The sequence below is a fragment of the Myxocyprinus asiaticus genome, chromosome 1, assembly GCF_019703515.2.
Source record: "Myxocyprinus asiaticus isolate MX2 ecotype Aquarium Trade chromosome 1, UBuf_Myxa_2, whole genome shotgun sequence".
NCBI lineage: Eukaryota > Metazoa > Chordata > Actinopteri > Cypriniformes > Catostomidae > Myxocyprinus > Myxocyprinus asiaticus.
Genome location: NC_059344.1, coordinates 62,995,078 through 63,015,824, shown reverse-complemented (window position 1 = coordinate 63,015,824; position 20,747 = coordinate 62,995,078). Strand labels below are relative to the sequence as shown.

At 38.2% G+C, this 20,747-nt stretch overlaps 1 protein-coding gene across 2 annotated transcripts in view; it reads left to right on the top strand.

The window, feature by feature from the left end:
- Positions 1 to 3,235: 3,235 nt before the first annotated feature.
- LOC127447306 (ankyrin repeat domain-containing protein 11-like) overlaps positions 3,236 to 20,747 on the top strand; it is a 178,989-nt gene continuing 161,477 nt past the window's right edge. The window contains exon 1 of one of the 2 annotated variants that reach the window (XM_051709093.1): positions 3,236 to 3,610. The gene's annotated coding sequence lies outside the window, so the exon portion shown is untranslated. Of the gene's footprint in view, positions 3,611 to 4,956; positions 5,024 to 20,747 lie in introns of those variants that run through there. The other variant, XM_051709101.1, reaches the window with a different exon arrangement.

Below are 20,747 nucleotides of genomic sequence, written 5' to 3'. Positions count from 1 at the left end.
TTTCACCTGCGCAATCAGCCAATCGGGATTGGATGGCGCGCAAGAACGGGCTGACGGGAAATGTAGTTTTAATTGCTATTTCATAACCAGAAAACTACACATACTTCTAACTAGGCATGCGCACAACAGACCTTTTTCACACTCCGGGTTTTCGAACGCGGAAGTAAACAATTGCAGGATAAAATTTGACAGCGGTGAATGGGAGGTCACAGCAAATATTATTTTCACTTACCCATTTGTTCCAAGAGCAAAAGAAAAAGTCCACTATTGCATTTGAATTACTTTCCAGAAGAGTTAAAAAAAAAAAAAAATAGAGAGCGGTGGATTAAGACAGTCAGACGGGAGAAGATGACACATTTACTGTCACTCTCTCAGCAGCTGTGGTAATTCGTTTTTAAAAACTAATTCCAGGGTAATATAACACAAAGAATAATGTTACAAACTTACACTCAATATTTAAAAAAATATATCATATAAAACATTTTTTGATGAAATGCGTCATCACATTCTGTGGAAAAAGGTCTATTTTGGAACGCTTTCAATTTAAATTGCAACTTTTGTAACGTGAATCTTGCGTCGGTAGACCATCTTTTATTTGCATGTCCCCTTACTTCATAATTTTGGGAAGAGTTAACCTTTTATGCCTTGAAAACTGGATACAAGTTTGCTTTAACATTATGTGATGGAAAATGTTACTTTTCTCATTGTGATTATAACATAGAATACATAGCTGATGTGATAATATTATTGGCAAAAAAAAAAAAAAAAAACACAAATGCAAATTCTCATCAGATATACCCAAGTTTGAGATTATTATGCACGACTTTAATGTTGGCCTTCAGAATACTGAACAACAATAAATTTTGTCAAAACTGTCAAACTACATGAGGAATAATTAAACAATTATTTTTCAAATCATTCTTTTTTGGTTACCTTTTATTTATTTATTTTTACTATTATGTCCTTTCTCTGTTTTCACCTTTTTAATGCCATATAATATTAGTCTCTTTATTCTTGTTGGACATTAATTGTTTTGCCTCTGTCATTACCTGTACCTGTATTGACATTCTGAAAAATGCAATAATTAATAATAATAATAATAATAATAATAATAATAATAATAATAATAATGAGGCATGCGCAGTCAATGACAAAATTACAGCTGTTTGTAAGCGTGTATGGCTGTTGCACACTGTTTATGTCATTTTCAGTTGGGTGGTCCTGTCCCACTGGTTGCTAGATTGTCGTATAATTTGTCTGTTACACGTATAAAATAGGATGGACATTTCTTGAATAGTTTGCGCTTGCTAATGATTTTACCTAACATGCATGGGGGTTTGTTGAATTATTTCAGATGGTCTTGTGATGGGTTGTGAAGTAGATGAATATAAGTGTCCCTATAAAATTTGGGCAAAATATCAAGAAATTGGTCTATTATACTGTATGTCTGAGAAGGGTAATATCATACAGTACTTGTAAGCTCTTCACAACAGAGGGCGCCATTGCGTTTAATTGCGGCATAAAACGGTGTCCGTTTGTGACGTCACAGCGAAATGAAAAATAAAACACACCATCACATACAAGAAATATTACTTATCAAACAACGTTTGACGAATGCAAATTCACACAGTTTTAATACAAGCTTGCAATCCGTCTTAACCCTTGTGCGTCAATTTAAAAAAGTTACTCAGAGGTCCTTAGAGGACAAAAATGTCCACATCTGCCATAATAATATTATATATTAATATTATTTTCCACTTTTAATGAGTAAATGTTTTAACCAACATCAGTCCTGATCATAACTAACAAATATTCATTCATTTTCATGATTTTAACCCTTTAAATGCCAGTTTGTTTATATAATGCCACAGTTGTTTTTTATAAAAAAAAAAAAAAAAAAAAATGAATTCTTTTCCATATACTAAATACAAACGTTTTTTTTTTTTTTTTTTTGGATTATCACAGTCTGGGATATGTCAGTGATTAGCAACAACATTTATTTTTTTTTATATATTTTTTTGTGCAGTGTCAGATTTTAAAAAAAATAAATAAACACACACACACACTCAGGACCTTAGAGGACAAAAATGTCCGCATCAAAAAAACTACCATAAAAATAATATATTAATATTATTTTCCACTTTCACTGACTTGTTTTTTTTTTTTTTTACCAACATCAGTCCTGATCATAACTACCAAATATTCATTAAGTTTCAGGATTTTAACCCTTTAAATGCCAATTTGTTTACATAATGCCACTGTTGTTTTTACACACACACACATTTCTCAATACACACATACAAAACACACTCTGACATCCATACCAACACACCCACACAATTTTAGCTGCATCATTTATTCAATTGGCCTGCAGTGCTCTATAATACAGCAAACAGAAAATAGTAAAAAAGCATGTATTTGCTCCATAGGCTAAACATGACAAAAATGTAATCTGGTGAGAAAAAAAAACAAAAACAAAACAAACAAACAAAAAAAAAACATTTTGAAGCCAGGGCTCTGGAATGAAAGCATAATATCATAGAATTCATGATTTTATGCTTTAATGGCACTGGGATCAAATATTGCCGTTTTAATGGGTTTCAATGGGGAGTTTTTGTCCTGAAGGTCCTGAGTGTAACTATTTTGTGTACACAGTGTATTATAGATGTATTATAGGGTCTGAGGTTGAAATAACAAAATTCCCCCCAAAAATACACACCTTTGGCAAAATTTATGCCGTTGGCATTAACACAGCCAAAATGATCGAAAAAATGAAAAAGACAAAAATGTTCCGAAGGTCGCACAAGGGTTAAACAAACAGTTTGTAATAATAGTGGTATTCTATAAAACGCTCATTTGAAATATTTACGAATTGAGACAGAACAATGAGGAACAATTTAGGCAGCTTGCTAATATGAAAATATCCCCGCCGCTATATCTTCTCAGTTCACTTGTACGCTTAGCTTACGAATCCTTCTTAGCCCACTTTTCTGGACGTATCTTACTGGGTTCTCCATTTTCCTCTCACCCGAATGGAGCACACAAATATGACACGGTGGACGCCATTTTGGCTCGAAGTCGCCAAAGAAAACAACACGCATTCTTTCCATAGGTGAGCCACAATGGCGCCAGTTTCACTGGAAGAAACAGTGACCGCCCAGTTGCGTCAGCCAATCACAATCCCGTATTCACCTCATCGCGTCCGCTCATCGTCAGCGCGAGAGGCAAAGGCAGATCGGAACGGTTCGGAAGGAGTCGGACGTGGAGGATTAACTTGAAACGGAATTTTATTTTTACTCATCAAATCAAGCCAAAACAGCCAACTTAACCGAGACCAGCGGACTTTTTAAAGGGACGGATGGAGAGTGTATAACCCTTAACCAGTCTACCGGAGCCCTGAGAGATTTTAATCACCGTATTTTCGGAGGAGGTAATCGGGGTTTAGCTTAGCACACTGGCTCGAGCGCGGACTGAGATGAGATGAGCGTCGCGCGCCTCGGATGTTCCCACATCGGAGCTCGCTGAAGCAGAAGGCCTCAAATGGGAAAAACAAGCATCGGGAGGGAATACCAAGTATAATTTTGCAGATGTAGCTCAGGTTTTGAAGAAGGTAAGCATTTTGAAATGACTCTGTAGTCTTTCAGCACCCGTTTTGCTTTGGAAAATCTTCTCAGGCGTCGACTTTCACGGGTAGCTTCTCTGCTAACATGAGTTTTCTTTTCCCTCCCCCACCCCGAAGTCGAGGAAACGTTTGCGTATTTATGAAAATCTCCCTCAATTTTGTCACGTTGAGTAGTTTTATGCATTACCGAGTGTTGTGTGGCTATGTAATTGTGGTCTAGATTGAAATCGGGCATGTAAAGCTTAAGATTTGATAATATTTTTCGTCATGTTGTCGTTCTTCCTCTCTGGGAATCCTATATAGCCGGACGTAGGCATCGTAATATTTGTGTTTCAGTGGCTCATGAGATGTAATATTTTCCAGCATACACTAATTACACGTGCAAATATAGTAGCTACAGGAGTAATGCACATAAACAGAAAAATATACCTCTGTGTTTTGATTGACAGTGCTCCTTTCAAACTGTAAACATTAGATCACTGAAATGCAATAGTTTAAACCTCAGATATAGTACAATGCTTATGGACTAGATGTGTTTGTAGAGGTATAAATTCAAATCCAGTTTGTCGCTCAGTTCTCAGCTGCTTGATGGAATTATTTGATCAGAAATATTACACATATGTTTCACAGCACATGGATTTAAGTGTTTTGATCACAGAAGAGCAGTGAAGCTTGGTGCACTGCTTCACTCATGCAGTTGTACAGCAGAAATTGATTTCTCAATGTAAACTTGATTTATTAATGTTGGTAACCAATCATTTACTTAACACTTGAGGGTGCCTGCTTTTGATCTGGGACATAAATGGGGCTTAATATAATGTGTGTGCAGAATGACACAGTAGAGATGCTTGTTTAGACATTCTGTGGTACGTCAGAGATGTGCTGGTTTACCTCTTTAATCAGCTTCTAAAAAGATGATCAGAAAGATCTAATTTTGTGATGAAGTAAACAGTGCTAGTAGAAGTGTGATTGTAATTGTGCTGTTGGTGCAGAGAAAACACTGCAGCGATGTTGGGGCGTTAGCACACTCACTCTCCTTTTCTGATGCCACTTTACCATCTCTTTCTTTTGAGCTCAACCTTTAAGCTGTAACACTGCAAAATACCCATTCCGTTATTATTATTTCACCCCATAATAATATTTATGGCTACTTTACCCAGGTAGACTGTTTACCAGGGTGGTAGTCAGTAGTGTATTGACTTTGTGGCTTGTCAGGCCTGTTTCTCCACCTGATTCTTGTTGGGTTGTTATAGGTCTGGTCATTGTTTGGCTCCAGAGCCAAAAGAAGAGAGGGGAAATGGACCTTTGGTTGGTGATTTCACCATCTCCATGTCCTAGACTGCCTTGTGGGCCCTGTGGTTGCAGTTTACAGGTTATTTACAAATTGCAGAAAGTCTGGAGGTATGGCATCGATTGCTTCAGTGTCAGCATATTTGGTGTGAGAATGTTTATATTGGTTTTAAAGCAGTAACATGTTGCACTTATAGGTCTGCAGAGGCATGTGATTTTGAACTAGCTCCCTTTTTGTGTTAATACTTACCATTCATGTCTTGATTATTTCTGTCTTTTCAGCCTTACTGTTGGGGAACTCAATCTTTAAGGACAAATTTTTGCCTAAAAAAAATTATCCTTCACTAAGCTGATTGTGCCAAAGTCAAATTTGATGTGAATGTGCCTCCAAATCTTTTAGATTGTTTATGTGTCTTTATAGTCTGAGATTAAAGAGAGCGAGTGGACATATTTCATGAGGTGTGTGGAGTAATATTGGCTTGGTTATTACTTTAAGCAGTGGCGCCATGATGTTCTTGATAAATGTTTGGCAGATTTCAGGGTTCCCATGGTCATGAAAAGCATGGAAAATATTGGGGAATGCAAAAAATGTGATTTCCAGGCCTGGAACAGTAATTACTATAGTGAGTATAAGACCCCATTTTACATCTGGTATTAAGCTGTGTTGTTGGTGATCGGAGCACATGTGGTCTGCGCTAAATACAGGTCTAAACGGGGTCCAAAACAATTAGTGATCGGATCACCAAAAAAAAAAACAAAAAAAACATACGCATGTGGTCAAAAACGCATGTAACCGCATCACATTTGATGTGTACACACTAATCCGTCCTGAATGCGTCCCGGCAACAGCGAAACACCACTCCTCACCTGTCAATCAACCACTACGCTAAAACAAGAGTTTAAACTTTGCCGGTTACGAGCGGTTTAAAAGGAAATAACAGTCCGATCTGAAAAATTAAAACACCGGATATATAGACAAGCATGAGAACTTCACAGATCTTCCTCTGTGTGTCTAATATCAACATGCAGGGACACTTATGAGAACCACAAACATCTGCAGCTCAGGTTAATACAACTAATCCACTTAAATAACGGACAATTCCCCTCAAAATGTTGATTTTTGTGCTTCGATTAAATTTCTGATGCATCTAGGAGAATCAGCGTGCCAATTTTTTTCTTTGTGTTTTCTGACTTTGTTGCGGTTTATTATCATGCAGTAACACACTGATATATAGTGATTGATGTAAGTCGTCATGAAACAGAGTCCCTCCCCTCAAAATCCGATCACAAGTGGTCACAGGAGACTCATTAATGCGACCAGGTGTAAACAGTGATGTGTCACACCTGACCACGTGATCGGATCACCCGAGACACATCTTAATGCCAGGTGTAAATGGAGTCTAAAAGTTTTGCTCTGCTTTAAATGATCTTACTGGCAAAATATAGCAAATCTTATTACACTAAAGTGTAATAGTTTAAATTTTAGGCCATGTCCAAATTAATGTTTTTGTTTGAAAATGCATTAATTTCTCTACCTTTACACCTCTCATCTACACTAGGGCCACATCCACACTTATCCGATAAAGTTTGAAAACTCAGTTTTCTAACGTCCTCTTTTTCCAAAGTAACCGTTTTATGGAGAGCGTTGTTTTGTTTTTGTTTTTCAATGGAGGAAAGTGCCATTCTAGTGTGGATGATTGGCGTAAGCATAGCAAAATGTATGCATTTTCAAACGAAAACTTATTCATGTGGACGTGCCCTAGAATGGTGTTTTCCTCCATTGAAAATGGAGCTATTCGGAAACTCTCTCCATTAGTGCATACTTTGGAAAACTAATGTAGCCTTATTTCAAAGGATGTAGCTCAGTGAGAATTGACGCTGACTACCACCCCTGAAGTTGCGAGTTCGAATCCAGGGCGTGCTGAGTGACTCCAGCCAGGTCTCCTAAGCAAACAAATTGGCCCGGTTGCTAGGGAGGGTAGAGTCACATGGGGTAACCTCCTTGAGGTCGCAATTAGGGGTTCTCGCTCTCAATGTGACGCGTGGTGAGTTGTGCGTGGATTGCTGAGAGTAGCATGAGTCTCCACATGCTGTGAGTCTCCACAGCGAACCACATGATAAGATGCGTGGATTGACTGTCTTAGAAGCGGAGGCAACTGAGAATTGTCCTCCGCCACCCGGATTGAGTTGAGGAACTGTGCCACCACGAGGACCTAGTAAGTAGTGGGAATTGGGCATTTCAAATTGGGAGAAAGGGGGATAAAAAAAAAAAAAAAAGGATTGGTTCCTGGCACCATTTGATATTTGTCCCAGCAATCTTTAAATATATAATTTTTACACATCCTTATCTAGTAAGCACAAACGACTGGAAAAGTCATGGAAATTCATCAGTCAAAAGAAATGGGAAGTCTAGAGATTTGTTGCTTTTTTTTTATTTTATTTTTGCCCTTTATTAGCACTAATATAGTGAAGCCAAGATGTAGCAGTGAAGTAAGCCAGTTTTCAACTTTAGGTGAACTTTTATGGGTGAGATGTTAACCTGAAGTGTTGATATGTCTCACCAGACTTTCAAAAAGTGTTTGAAGTGTTGAAGTAATCTTATTTCCCACTGCTGGAAATGCTGTAGGCAGATTGTTATAGTTTGCATCATTACTCACATGGCTTATTGTGTGCTGGTTTCCTTCGGCCTTCCCCTTCCTCATTGCATAGCATTAGTGTCTGTAAACAGGAACGCTCACTCTCGGCTCATGTTTCACTTCTCTCCTGCAGTGTAAATGATTTATAGGCCCCTCCACACTGTTCGGACAACCAAATGGCAATTAAACCCCTTTGAAACTCTCTTTCCTATTGGCAACACACAAATATACAAATGCACTTGGAGCTGAATAGCATCCACACAAACATCTGGGATGGGGCACTTTATTGGGGTTTTGAAGGTTTCTTTATTGGGGTTTTGAATGTTTTTTGGGTGCAGGTTGTGCTTCCACTGCAGTGCGTTTGATAACATTTCTTCCTAACTCTCATACATCAAAGGAGATGCTTCTCTCTCCCTTGCTCTCTGCTTTGCTGCATTTCTTGCTCTCTGTATATACTGTCACTCAGTGGTTTCTTTTGATCTCTCAATATCAGCTTGCCTGAATAGAGCGCAACAGTGGCCGCCCACTTTTTCAACGGCCTTGGTTCCAAAATTGTTTTCCCCCATTCATTTTCTCCACTGGGATTTCAGTAAAATCTTCAATAAAGAGTTCTAAGCCATGAACTAAACCAGCCAGCTCCAAGATGAATCACAACATTACAAACTTTGATTCTGAAGCAGGAAAGTATTTGAAAATCAACAGGGGATAGGCAAAGGTACAAGACTTATGAATTCTTTTTTTGAGGGAAGAACTACTCATGCCATTAAGCGTTGCAAATTAAGTTATCAAATAAAACGTGTACAATCTAAAACTACTGACTCATAGTCATTATAGGTATATACAGCACTGTGAAAAAAGTATTTGCCCCCATCCCGATTGCTTCTGTTTTTGTGTATATCTCATACTAAATTGTTTACAAAATTCATAACATAAAACAAAGGCAACCAGAGTAAACACAAAATACAGTTTTAAATTATAATGTTATTTATTGAAGCAAAAAAGTTATTTATTTAATATCAACTGGGTCTGTGTGAAAAAGTATTTGCCCCCTTAGTTAATAAATCCTCAAATCTATGAAACTGCATTCATAATGGGGTTCAGCTGGACTAGACTAGAGGTCTGCAACCCGACCGGTCCGGGTTCGGGTCAGTTTTTCAAGTAGGACTTTGGGTTCGGGTTTGTAATTAATGAAAAAATAAACAGGCCTACCAATCTTGTTTAACACACGCGGCCTCACTCACGCGCGGACGAACGAGTTGGGGCCGCTCACACCAAACATGTTTTTGCATGCGTGTGTTCTATTTTCCCATTGTTTTCCTATGTAAACACATGCTGGACGAATGTCTTTGACTGTTTGCTGTTTCTTCAGCGTCTCGCGCAGGACTGGCACTGTTTAAACACCGTGTCAGGTTAAAAAGAACTTCAAATTTTCAAAAACGCATGTTGAGACACCTAAGCTCTGTTTCATTCTTTGCACTGCGTCTAGATTGTTTTTAGCACAGTTGTCACAAAGATTCAGTGTACTGAACAAGTTCAGGCTCTAAAGAGGGGACTGTTGCATTGTTTCATATTATTCCAGATTGTTCTGTACCAAGCAAAGTTTCAGCACATAAACGGTAAGTCAGTGCTTTTTTCTGTTCTGCTCTATTGTACTGAGGGGCTGTTAATATTGCCTTGTTTACTGTTTTAATACTGTTACGAATGTTGCCTATATGCTTACATAAATATAGCCTATTGCAACAGTACTTGCTAGGAGAAAAAATTATAAAGATAGTGAGCGGGGTCGGGTTTGGTCTTATAATCTGATGGTATCAATCGGGCCGGGTAGCGTCGGGCCACACATTCGGATACAGATTGGGTTCGGGTTTTATTTTAAGGTCCATGCAGACCTCTAGACTAGACGCACCCAGGCCTGATTACTGCCAGCCCTGTTCAATCCAGTCAACACCTAAATAGGACTTTTTCAGCAGCATGAAGTTGGCTAAAAGGTCTTACCCAGTAGCACACTATGCCAAGGTCGAAAGAAATTCCAGAAATGATGAGGAAAAAGGTGATTGAAATACATTAGTCTGGGAAGGGTTCCAAAGCTATTTCAAAGGCTCTGGGACTCCAAAGAATCACAGTGAGAGTCATTATCTCCAAATGGAGAAAACTTGGCACTGTAGCGAACCTTCCCAGAAGTGGCAGATCTTTCAAAATTGCTCCACGAGCACAACGACAACTCATCTAGGAAGTCACAAAAAACCCAAGGACAACATCCAAGGAACTGCAGGCCTCTCTTGCATCAATAAATGTCACTGTTCATGACTCCCCTATCGGAAAGACACTGGCCAAAAATGCCATCCATTGAAGAGTAGCGAGTCGAAAACCACTGCTAACCCAGAAGAACATTAAGGCTCGTCTGAATTTTGCCAAAACACACCTTGATGATCCTCAAAGCTTTTGGGAGAATGTTCTGTGGACTGATGAGTCAAAAGTGGAACTGTTTGGAAGACAGGGGTCCTGTTACATCTGGCATAAATCAAACACAGAATTCCACAAAAAGAACATCATACCTACAGTCAAGCATGGTGGTGGTAGTGTGATGGTGTGGGGATGTTTTGCTGCTTCAGGGCCAGGGTGACTTGCAATAATTGATGGAAACATGAATTCTGCTCTCATCCAGAAAATCCTAAAGGAGAATATCCGGTCATCAGTCCGTGAGTTGAAGCTCAAGTGCAACTGGATTATGCAGCAAGACAAAGATCCAAAGCATAGGAGTAAGTCCACCTCTGAATGTCTCAAAAGAGGTAAAATTAAAGTTTTGGAGTGGCCTGACTTGAATCAGATTGAGATGCTGTGGCAGGACCTTAAACGGGCAGTTCATGCTCGAAAACCCTCCAGTGAGGCTGAAATAAAGCAGTTCTGGAAAGAAGAGTGGGCCAAAATTCCACCACAGCATTGTGAAAAACTGATCTCCAGTTATTGGAAGCATTTGGTTGTAGTTGTTGCTGCTAAAGGTGGCACAACCAGCTATTAAGTTTAAGGGGGCAGTTACGATTTCACATGGGTGATATAGGTGTTGGATATCTTTTTTGCTTCAATAAATATATATTTGAAAACTGTGTTTTGTGTTTACTCAGATTGCCTTTGTTTTATGTCTCATTTGAAGATCTAAAACAATTTAGTATGAAAAATACAATAAATCAGGAAGGGGGGGCAAATACTTTTTCACCTCACTATATCTAGTAATATTACTACTGTGCGTACAACTGTAACTAATGAAAAACACAGCTGGTACTTGTGTGCCGTGGTAGTATGTGGTACCGGTATACTGTGCAACACTAAAGCCCTATTCGGACTTCAATTATTTTACATGGGGACGTGAGGTAATTCCAGCATTTACAGGGGGTAGTCAATGATTTTATTGCCATCCAGATCCGAAATGTTAGTGTTTTTCTCCCACCTCCAGCGAGAAAATTCCCGGCCAAATTACCTACTGTTTTTTGACAAACACCAAGGTCATGTGGTAATTTAATTACCATCCGAATCCACACTTCTGAGTTTATAATCTTCTATATAACCACTGCTAAGTGCCGTATGTTTGCGCTGCACGTGGTAACAGCTCTGGTGGTAATGGACAGTTGTGAAAGTCGCAGGATTGTGTAACAGAATTTTTTTAAATAATTAATAATAATAAAATTACGTCACCACTCCACCACCGTGAGTGGGAACTCTTAAGTAGAAGGGAAAGAAAAACGAGAGCCAGATCACGTAAACTTTTTAAATGGTCCATTATTATGGCAGCAATGTAATAAAATTGTAATATCACATTTTAATGTAGAAACATTTACTAAATACATTTATACATAGGGCTTGCATGACTACTCGTTTATACGGGTCAAGTAGTCCCAGAAAAGTTGTCGGGTGTCTATCTTATTTAAAATGTTTAATTTCCACCTCCACTTTTTAAACACTGACAGATAATTCCAAATGATGTCTGTCATTTTGGTAGATAAAACATAAGAAAACCATTTTTACCATAGTTCAAATGAAATTTGAGGAGCTATCTTTACTGTCCTTGATATGTGCGGCTTCAATATCTCCTTGCGTGCACTTAGAAGAGAGTGCTCAAGCGGCGCAACTGAGGTGATGCAGGTGACGAAACACGCATACACCCATTGACTGATTTATTTGGCTGCGTTGATAAACAGTCTTGTTTCTACAGTTTCTTGATTCGTTTAATTGCTCTTCGCAAGAATTTTGGCTTGCTCCGTATGTGAAAATGTACACTGTAAATGTCCTTCAGCGCTTTGCAGCGCAGTTCCTTCATGCTTTAAAATTTTTTTTCACTTTAGCGTAATTCCAAACATATTTAAATGCAAATACAGAGGACACATTGATGAATTTTCCATATAACAAGCACAACTGCAATCATTTGATCGACAAAGTCTCGTTCATCCCCCGTTCATATCACAGAGAATTGAAAATGTACTTTTACAGACGTCACCCTGAGAAACAATTGCCGTCTGAATAGGGCTTTAGTTAACATAGGTTAGAACTTTCTAATTAGAGCATTTCTTTTCTTGTTTTCCTTAAAATTTGAGAATATTTTCTGGCTAAATCATTTTTTATTTTTTTATTTATAATTTTTTGCACTTTTAAACTTTTGTTAACAGCCATGTATGTTCTTTGCAATAAACAATAGGCAACACAGTGCTGTTTGGTTTATATTTATTTGTTGTGCCCTGTTGTGCACTTGGGAGATAATGTCGATTTAAAAATCTGGTGATCACTGATAGCTTGTTTTTTTTCCCCTTACAGAAAAAATGTCTTGAAAGGTGCACTCAGTCTTTTTTGAATTTTTCATCTTGGAGTCACACTCAACAAGACACTGTGATATTCATACACTAAAATGATGATAAATGACCAAAAAAAAAGTTTCAGAATTGTCAGACGGACCAGTCTGTTATTGAACATAACATATTTTTCATTGAAGCTGCCTATGGGCATCCGCTTCCTATGGCAAGCCCCTAGGATAAATGCACAATCACACACATACACAAGGCAAATTTACTTTACGAATCACATCCAAATTCAGTCTGTTACTTTTATGTTCACGTGGTACTCCTGTTTTTATTTGACCAATCTCCATGACAGGAAGCTGAGAGAAAATCAGAGGGAGCCAGCCAATTGCAAGTTTCTTCACGAAACAATCTTTTATCGATTCTCTTAGCGATCCGATGTTTGCCAATACCTCAAACTCTGCCACGATAAGATTTCGATTGGATTCTATTCAGGGGCATGCAATCGATATTACGATACTATGTGCCTATTTTACACAATGGATTACATTTATTTTCACACAAATGCAACCTAACTATATTTTGAATATTTTGAGCTCTCCGAAAAGTGCAAATCCAGTATCCATACTGGGACGTCCACAACAAAATATAATACAGAAAAATAAATAATATAAAAAATAAAGTCAAACACGTGACCATCAATCGTTTGATGACAGCTCATTGCCTGGCCATGAAAATGTGTCATCTCTACAATCACACCAGCTTGTGGCTTCTGCAGAAGAATTTATCATATTTCAATCTCAGAGCTCGTAGTAGGTCTGTCTTGAAATGTTTATATGTTATCCTTTAACATCTGTGTTTCTTTGGAGAAAGTGAATGTTATTTTTTACTTCCGGAACCCTGCTGTTACACTCTGTTAAGGCTTCTCTCTTAAACATGCTGTGACAGTCGTGATAGTTTGGTCTTGATCTGTGGTGCTGTTGTATACTGTCAAGTAGAGATCGACTGATATTGATTTTTTTAAAAACTGATACGATAATGATTATTTGTATGTTTACATATCCGATAACCGATATGCTGAACCGATTTTTATTATTAATTTAATTTTTTATTGCAGCATTATTTTACAGAGAAGATATTAAACAGCAAAACATTTTTGCAAAATTGTTATATTACAGTAATAATCACATACCATGTTTTTATATCATAATTACAACAACAACAATAATAATAGGCAAAATTATTTGACTACCTCTGATTTCAAACAACTGACAAGGAAGTCATTGCATGAATGTAATCTTCTATTTTAAAGTACAGTTTAAAGGTTTAGGTGTTGTTTAATAGGCTAAAGGCAAGTAGTTCACTGGAATATGTATACATTATCAGGAAAGTGAAAAACAATAAATGCATAGTTGCGATAACAGAGTCCATCCCGAATGGCGTCAGAATTATTAATGATGTTTTGTCGGTCTCTAGATTATAGCAGCTGCCTCACGAAACACCTTCTGACAGAGCTGATTTTTTTTTAATTTTTTTAATTTATTTATTTTTTTACAGAGAGCAGCACATCTGCAGCCTATCTTGCAGCAAATGACACGCAAATCTCATCAATGCTCTCATTGTCACCTGACACAAAGCTGTTTTAGGCACATTTATTGTGACACGAGTACTTTGCCCCATGAGTGTCTTTGCGTTTACGTGAAACTTTTACTCGAACGGTGTCGACGAGATAATTTACACAGAGCTGTAATCACGTAAATGATGATTCATAGCGAAATAAAGTTTAATAGCAAATGTTAACATAATTTAGCGAGTGGATCTTGTCAAAAACTGCGTTGCTGTACGGTGGCCATTCTGGCATACGGCCAGTCATTCCATTGGAACATGAGCATCTACCTGAAGGCAACTTTACAAGACTAATAAACAGAGCCAGCAGAGAATTTAATTAAACCTTCATATTTCCAACATGCACTCATCCAAGGCTCTTCGAGTTGAATAATGTGAAGTAATGTTATGTCTTTCAGGATTTGTCTTGACGTGAGTTCTTCTCTGTTTCTTAGCGCTTAAACTACACATCAAGCATTTATGTAACACCTCTCACTAGAGCATGCAATGGTCGTCTTGCGTGCAATTTCAGAAACTCCCGCTATATGGCGCCAGTTATTGGTGAATCCGATATTACAAAAACGATATCCGATAATAGAAAAATGCTTGAATATCGGAAAATCCGATTATCGGTTGATCTCTACTGTCAAGGCTTCGAAATGCAAAAAAGTCTAGGCTAATATTTCCTTCCTTTTAAATGTTCTATGTAGGGCGAATGATCTTGATATTCAAGTTGAATTTTAGGTTATAAACATGTTAATATAAAGTGTCTGGTTAAGAATTGTACCATTCAAAATAATGGGAGCATGGTGTGTTACACCTGTTACTTTATGGTATTTACACTTTAGTTGACATGAAAGAGGCAAAACAGTTTTTTCTCTTGATGATTCCAGCTTTTACCCTGTTGATCAAGTGAAATAAACCGTGTGTGTGTATGCTGATGGCGGGGGAGGCAGAAGCTACACTCATGTGGGCAGATGTGAGTGGGGACGAGAATACAGGGGGTTGGGTGGCAGGAGACAGCAGTTGTTTTGATTGGATGTGCTGAGGGCTGAGTAATGCATTATCCATATGAGCGGCACAGGCTGTTGTTAGCTTGCTGTTCATCAGAGATTTGTCTTCGGTTGCACAGATGTGATATCTGATCTTCTCTGTTAAGTGTTTTGTTTCTGGTGCTTTTTTCAGTTTTTAGCTGCTATTGAATTTCCTGTATTGTGTATGTAAACACCTGCCTGTTGCACTGATTTTCAAATGTATCATGGGACAATGTAATTCATTCGTGATATCACTGCTTTTAGTATCACATTTGCTCAGGTTTACATGTGGCCATTTTCCAAATTGAAGAGCAGTTCCTGCTCTTCTTGTGATGTGTGGTGGTGGGGAAGCGTGGCCCGGTTGAATCTCAATGACTGGGCCCTTTAGCAGCACTGTCCTTTTGATGGGGCAGCTGCAGCCATTCAATCAGCCCTTTTTGCATTGAAATGCAGGGACAGGAAGGGTGGGGGGGAGGGCCGAGGCCTGTGCATGACTGAAAAGCATACCTAACCAAAGACCAAAGAGAGGAGGTCCACTCCGGGGCTCTGACACGTCTTTGTTTCACATCTTTGAGTGGATCGCACAAAGGCTTTAAGCACCCTACTTTGACCAGTGTGCTCATTTCCACTACTCAGCTTTTTACATTTCTTTCACACAGATGGTCTGTAGTCTGTCTGTCGGCACCTTTGTTGGACAAAACAAGAAATGGCTATTGAAAGAGTGCAAAATATGTGCATATTTGTATTTAAAGGAATAGTTCACTTGAAATTAAAATTCTGTCATCATTTACTCACCATGCAACCACTTCATGATTGAGTGCGTTTACATGCACGTTCTTTCTTTGACAGATTATGCTTAATAAGCCGACAATGTGTGTGGTCATGTAAACACAGTAAACAGCTTTGCTTTATCAGTGTAAGGCAATAAACGGCTTAAAAATAAACCAATCGACACAGGTAGATTTTTGCCGATTACCCTGATTTAGCCTTACATATAAACACCTTAACCAGTGTTCTACCAGCTTATCTAATGTGCGCATGTACTGTGCGCATGCCTCTTCGTGGTTTGACGTTAATTACATAGAATTACACTATTATTTTAAATGTCATGTAAACGCAGATTTCTTGCCTTGTCAGATTTTTTTAAATAAACTGATTTGTGGGAGTAATCAGTAGGGATGCACTGATACCATTTTTTATTTTCCGATACCTGAACTCCGTTTTGGCCGATACCGATCCCAATCCGGTACTGTTGTTGTTGTTGTTGTTGTTGTTGTTTCATAATGTGTTTATAATATTTATAACTCAAAAATCTCTAGCTACACAATATTTCATCATAGAAAAACAAAAAACAATTATATAACATGTGCAGCCTATTAAGAAAAACTTTTTAGCGAACCGAACTATTGAGCATCTACACCTGAGTTTAAGTTGGTGTGGAGCGCCCACATTTTGCGTGCCATTCTGAGTAGCACATCACAAGCCAATGCGCGTGCTTGTGTGTGTGTCAGCAGAGCGGCGCACGTTCAGGGAAGTGTATTTGTTTTTTAAACCAGAACAGAGAGACTGCAGATTTTAAATGCTTTTATCTTCTGAAAATGAATTTTGTCAACATTTAGAGGTGCACTAGCATATAGATGATCTTTAAGCTGATAGGTATGGACTATAAGCAGCAAAACTTTAATTTTGATTTCACAGTGTCTTAAAATAGCCATTATATGAGAATTATGAAAATCTGCTGGTCTGCTTTTGGTTTGCCAGATTTAATCTGTAGGGCTTAGTATTTTTCCACTGTTCTGTGTTGGGACAGGTTTGGTAAGGTTGTCGTCTCAAACCCTGAGGGCCTGTCTCTTTTCCTTTGCTGCAGAGTTGCTGATGTGAGTCGCTGATTGTTTTGAACCCAAATACTTGTGACTTCCTGGTGAAACAGCACATAAAACCAGTTTGTGGTTGCATGGGAGTGTTGTTCAATAGCAGCATGCTGCTGTGCCCATCTGCTGCTTTTGGGTGAGCTGCACGTTTGAACGCTCAGCTCCAGACTGATGTTGCTATTTACACTGCATTCTACATTTAAAGGGATAGTTCACCCCAAAATAAAATTTCTATCATCATTTGCTCACTTTCATGTTGTTCCAAACCTGAATGCTTTTCTCACTATAACATGCAATGACCATTTAAAGGATTAAAAATCAAAAATTTGGAAAGCATCTAATGCATGTGATTTGGACCTAAAGCCCGCTATAGAGGAAGTGACCCAATTAAGCCCACCCAAATCTAAGTTTTACATGTTTTCTTATGTAAATGTTAACAGCCTTTGAATAAAGTGAGTATTAAATCAAAGATTATTCTCTCATCTAAACACTCATGTTATGTTTTTTCCTAAACTGACAAAATTAAGTTACTTTATTTAACTACAAACGTGAAAAGTCCGGAGTGGGCTTACAATGAACATGTGTACCTTCAAGCCCACATGTGTTCTTAATAAGCCCACTATGCTTTTGAAAATGTAAGTGCTTCACATTTTACTAAATAAACACCTCAATTTTGATTTAGATATTTAGATTTAGACCTCACACATAATAACCAGTAAATGAAGTATTTAATTTCTGAACCTGAAAGTCCTTATAATTCTTTTCTTTGCCTATTCATTTTCTCCCTGTAAGGAAAATAGATTCAGTTTGTCGAGTTGACAATGAATTCAGTTTAATACAGTGCTGTGAAAAAGTATTTGCCCGTTTTTGTGTTTTTCATACTAAATTGTTTTAGATCTTCAAATGAGACATAACATAAAACAAAGGTAACTTGAGTAAACACAAAATAAAGTTTTTAAATATATATATATATATATATATATATATATATATATATATATATATATATATATATATATATTTTATTGAAGCAAAAAAGTTATCCAACACCTATATCACCCATGTGAAAAACGAACTGCCCCCTTAAACTTAATAGCTGGTTGTGCCACCTTTAGCAACAACAACTGCAACCAAACGCTTCCGATAACTGGAGATCAGTCTTTTACAACACTGTGGTGGAATTTTGGCCCACTCTTTGCAGAACTGATTTAGTTCAGCCACATTGGAGGGTTTTCAAGCATGAACTGCCCGTTTAAGGTCCTGCTACAGCATCTCAATCGGGTTCAAGTCAGGACTTTGACTAGGCCACTCTAAAAATTTATTTAAGCTTCTTTTGAGCCATTCAGAGGTGGACTTACTCCTGTGCTTTGGATCATTGTCTTGCTGCATAATCCAGTTGCGGTTGAGCTTCAACTCATGGGCTGATGACCGGACATTCTCCTTTAGGATTTTCTGGTTGAGAGCAGAATTCAATTTTCCCTCAATTATTGCAAGTCCCCCTGGCCCTGAAGCAGCAAAACATCCCCACACCATCACACTACCACCACCATGCTTGACTGTAGGTATGATGTTCTTTTTGTGGAATTCTGTGTTTGATTTATGCCAGATGTAATGGGACCCCCGTTTTCCAAACAGTTCCACTTTTGACTCATCAGTCCACAGAACATTCTCCCAAAAGCTTTGAGGATCATCAAGGTGTGTTTTGGCAAAATTCAGACGAGCCTTGATGTTCGTCTGGGTTAGCAGTGGGTTTTGCCTCGCCACTCTTCCATGGATGGCATTTTTGGGTGGTGTCTTTCTGATAGTGGAGTCATGAACAGTGACCTTTATTGATGCGAGAGAGGCCTGCAGTTCCTTAGATGTTGTCTTTGGCGTTTTTGTGACTTCCTGGATGAGTTGCCGCTGTGCTCTTGGAGGAATTTTGGAAGGTCGGCCACTTCTGGAAAGGTTGACTACTGTGCCAAGTGTTCTCCATTTGGAGATTATGGCTCTCACTGTGGTTCTTTGGAGTACCAGAGACTTTGTAACCCTTCCCAGACTGATGTATCCCAATCACCTTTTTCCTCCTCATTTCTGGAATTTCTTTTGACCTTGGCATAGTGTGCTACTGGGTGAGACCTTTTAGCCAACTTCATGCAGCTGAAAAAAGTTGTATTTAGGTGTTGATTTGATTGAACAGGGCTGGCAGTAATCATACCTGGGTGTGTCTAGTCCAGCTGAAATCCATTTATGAATGCAGTTTCATAGATTTGGGGATTTAGTAACTACAGGGGTAAATACTTTTTCACACAGGCCCAGTTGGTATTGGATAAATGTTCTGCTTCAATAAATAGCGTTATCATAAAAAAATAATAATAATAATCATATTTTGTGTTTACTCAGATTGCCTTTGCTTTGTTAGATTTTGTTTAAAATTTTTTAAACAATTTAATGAGATTTCAAATTGCAAAACATTTCAAATTTCAAATCACTTTATTGTCATTGAACCATATACACAAGTGCAACAGTGGGTGAAATTCATGGGTGCAGTTCCAAGTAACACACATATAGAATACCCAGTATACAATACAAATATATATAATATATACATTTGGTTGTATATTGTTGTATTGACATTCAGGATGTCAGTTGATAGTCAGTTGCCAGTGTGTTGTTAAGAAAGAATATAATTTATGACAGTCCAGTGTGAGATTAATAAAGTGCAGTGCTGATGTATATTGATTGTGAGAGATCAAGAGTTCAAAAGTCTGATCGCTTGGGGGAAGAAGCTGTCATGAAGTCTGTGGTGCGGGTCCTGATGCTGCGATACCGCCTGCCTGATGGTAGCAGTGAGAGCAGCCCATGGCTAGGGTGGCTGGAGTCTCGGATGATTCTCCGAGCTTTTTTTACACACCGCCTGGTGTAGATGTCCTGGAGGGTGGGAATCTCACCTCCGTTGATGTGTCCGGCTGTTCGCATCACCCTTTGCAGGGCGTTGCACAAAAACAGAAGAAATCAATACTTTTTCACAGCACTGTAAATGTATTAAAAGTAAAACAGTAATTAAAATAAAGTTGTAAAGAAAATGCACAATAAATGTAAAGGAAAAAAACATGTTAAGAAAATGCAATAATTACTTTATTTTCATTGTTAGCTCTGTATTTAATTTGGGGAATAATGCGTTTATATTGCTGAAGTGTTACACTTTTCTCCAAGTATTTTCTGCTTATTTATTAAAACTTTTTATCTAAAAATTAAAAGAAAAAACCATTGAAAGAGCTTGAGCAGAGTGATAACGGGCACAAATGTTGCCCAGGTGCAGACGCGGAGCAGGTTTCTTTCCAAGGAGCGTACTTAGCGGGGTTTTTCTGAAAACACTGAATTGGGGTGCGAGAGAGGAGCGGACTTTCTCACCTGGCTGTTGTAATAGCAGCAAGGCTCGAAATTGCGACCATTTTCGCATATGCTCCCGAAATTTAATCTGTACGACCTCAAAATATATTTGGGAGCATTTGTGCAAGTGCAGATAATTGTTGTGGTGCGACCTGTTTTCATTTCTCTACAAAACGTTCCATAATTACTGCGCTATATGCCTGCTGAGAGCTGATACAGTGACCGGTCCACCGTTCTATTCAACATTACATAACCAATTAAACTTCATCTTTACATTCTTAACTTTAATGCAGATTTTAGATTGGTTAATATTAGCTGTCAATCACTGCCTTTCACCACGCTCCGTTGTCATGTGACCGGGAGCTAACTAGTGCGCGAAATGTAAAGAGCTGAAGAGAGAAGATGAAAAGAACACTGAGCGATTTCTTTTGTAAGCTGCCTAAAGTTACAGATAATGTAACTCCTGGAGATGGTGATGGCGATCATGAGGTGAATGTGGATCCAACAGCGGAAAAGAAGACTTACAGTTTTCG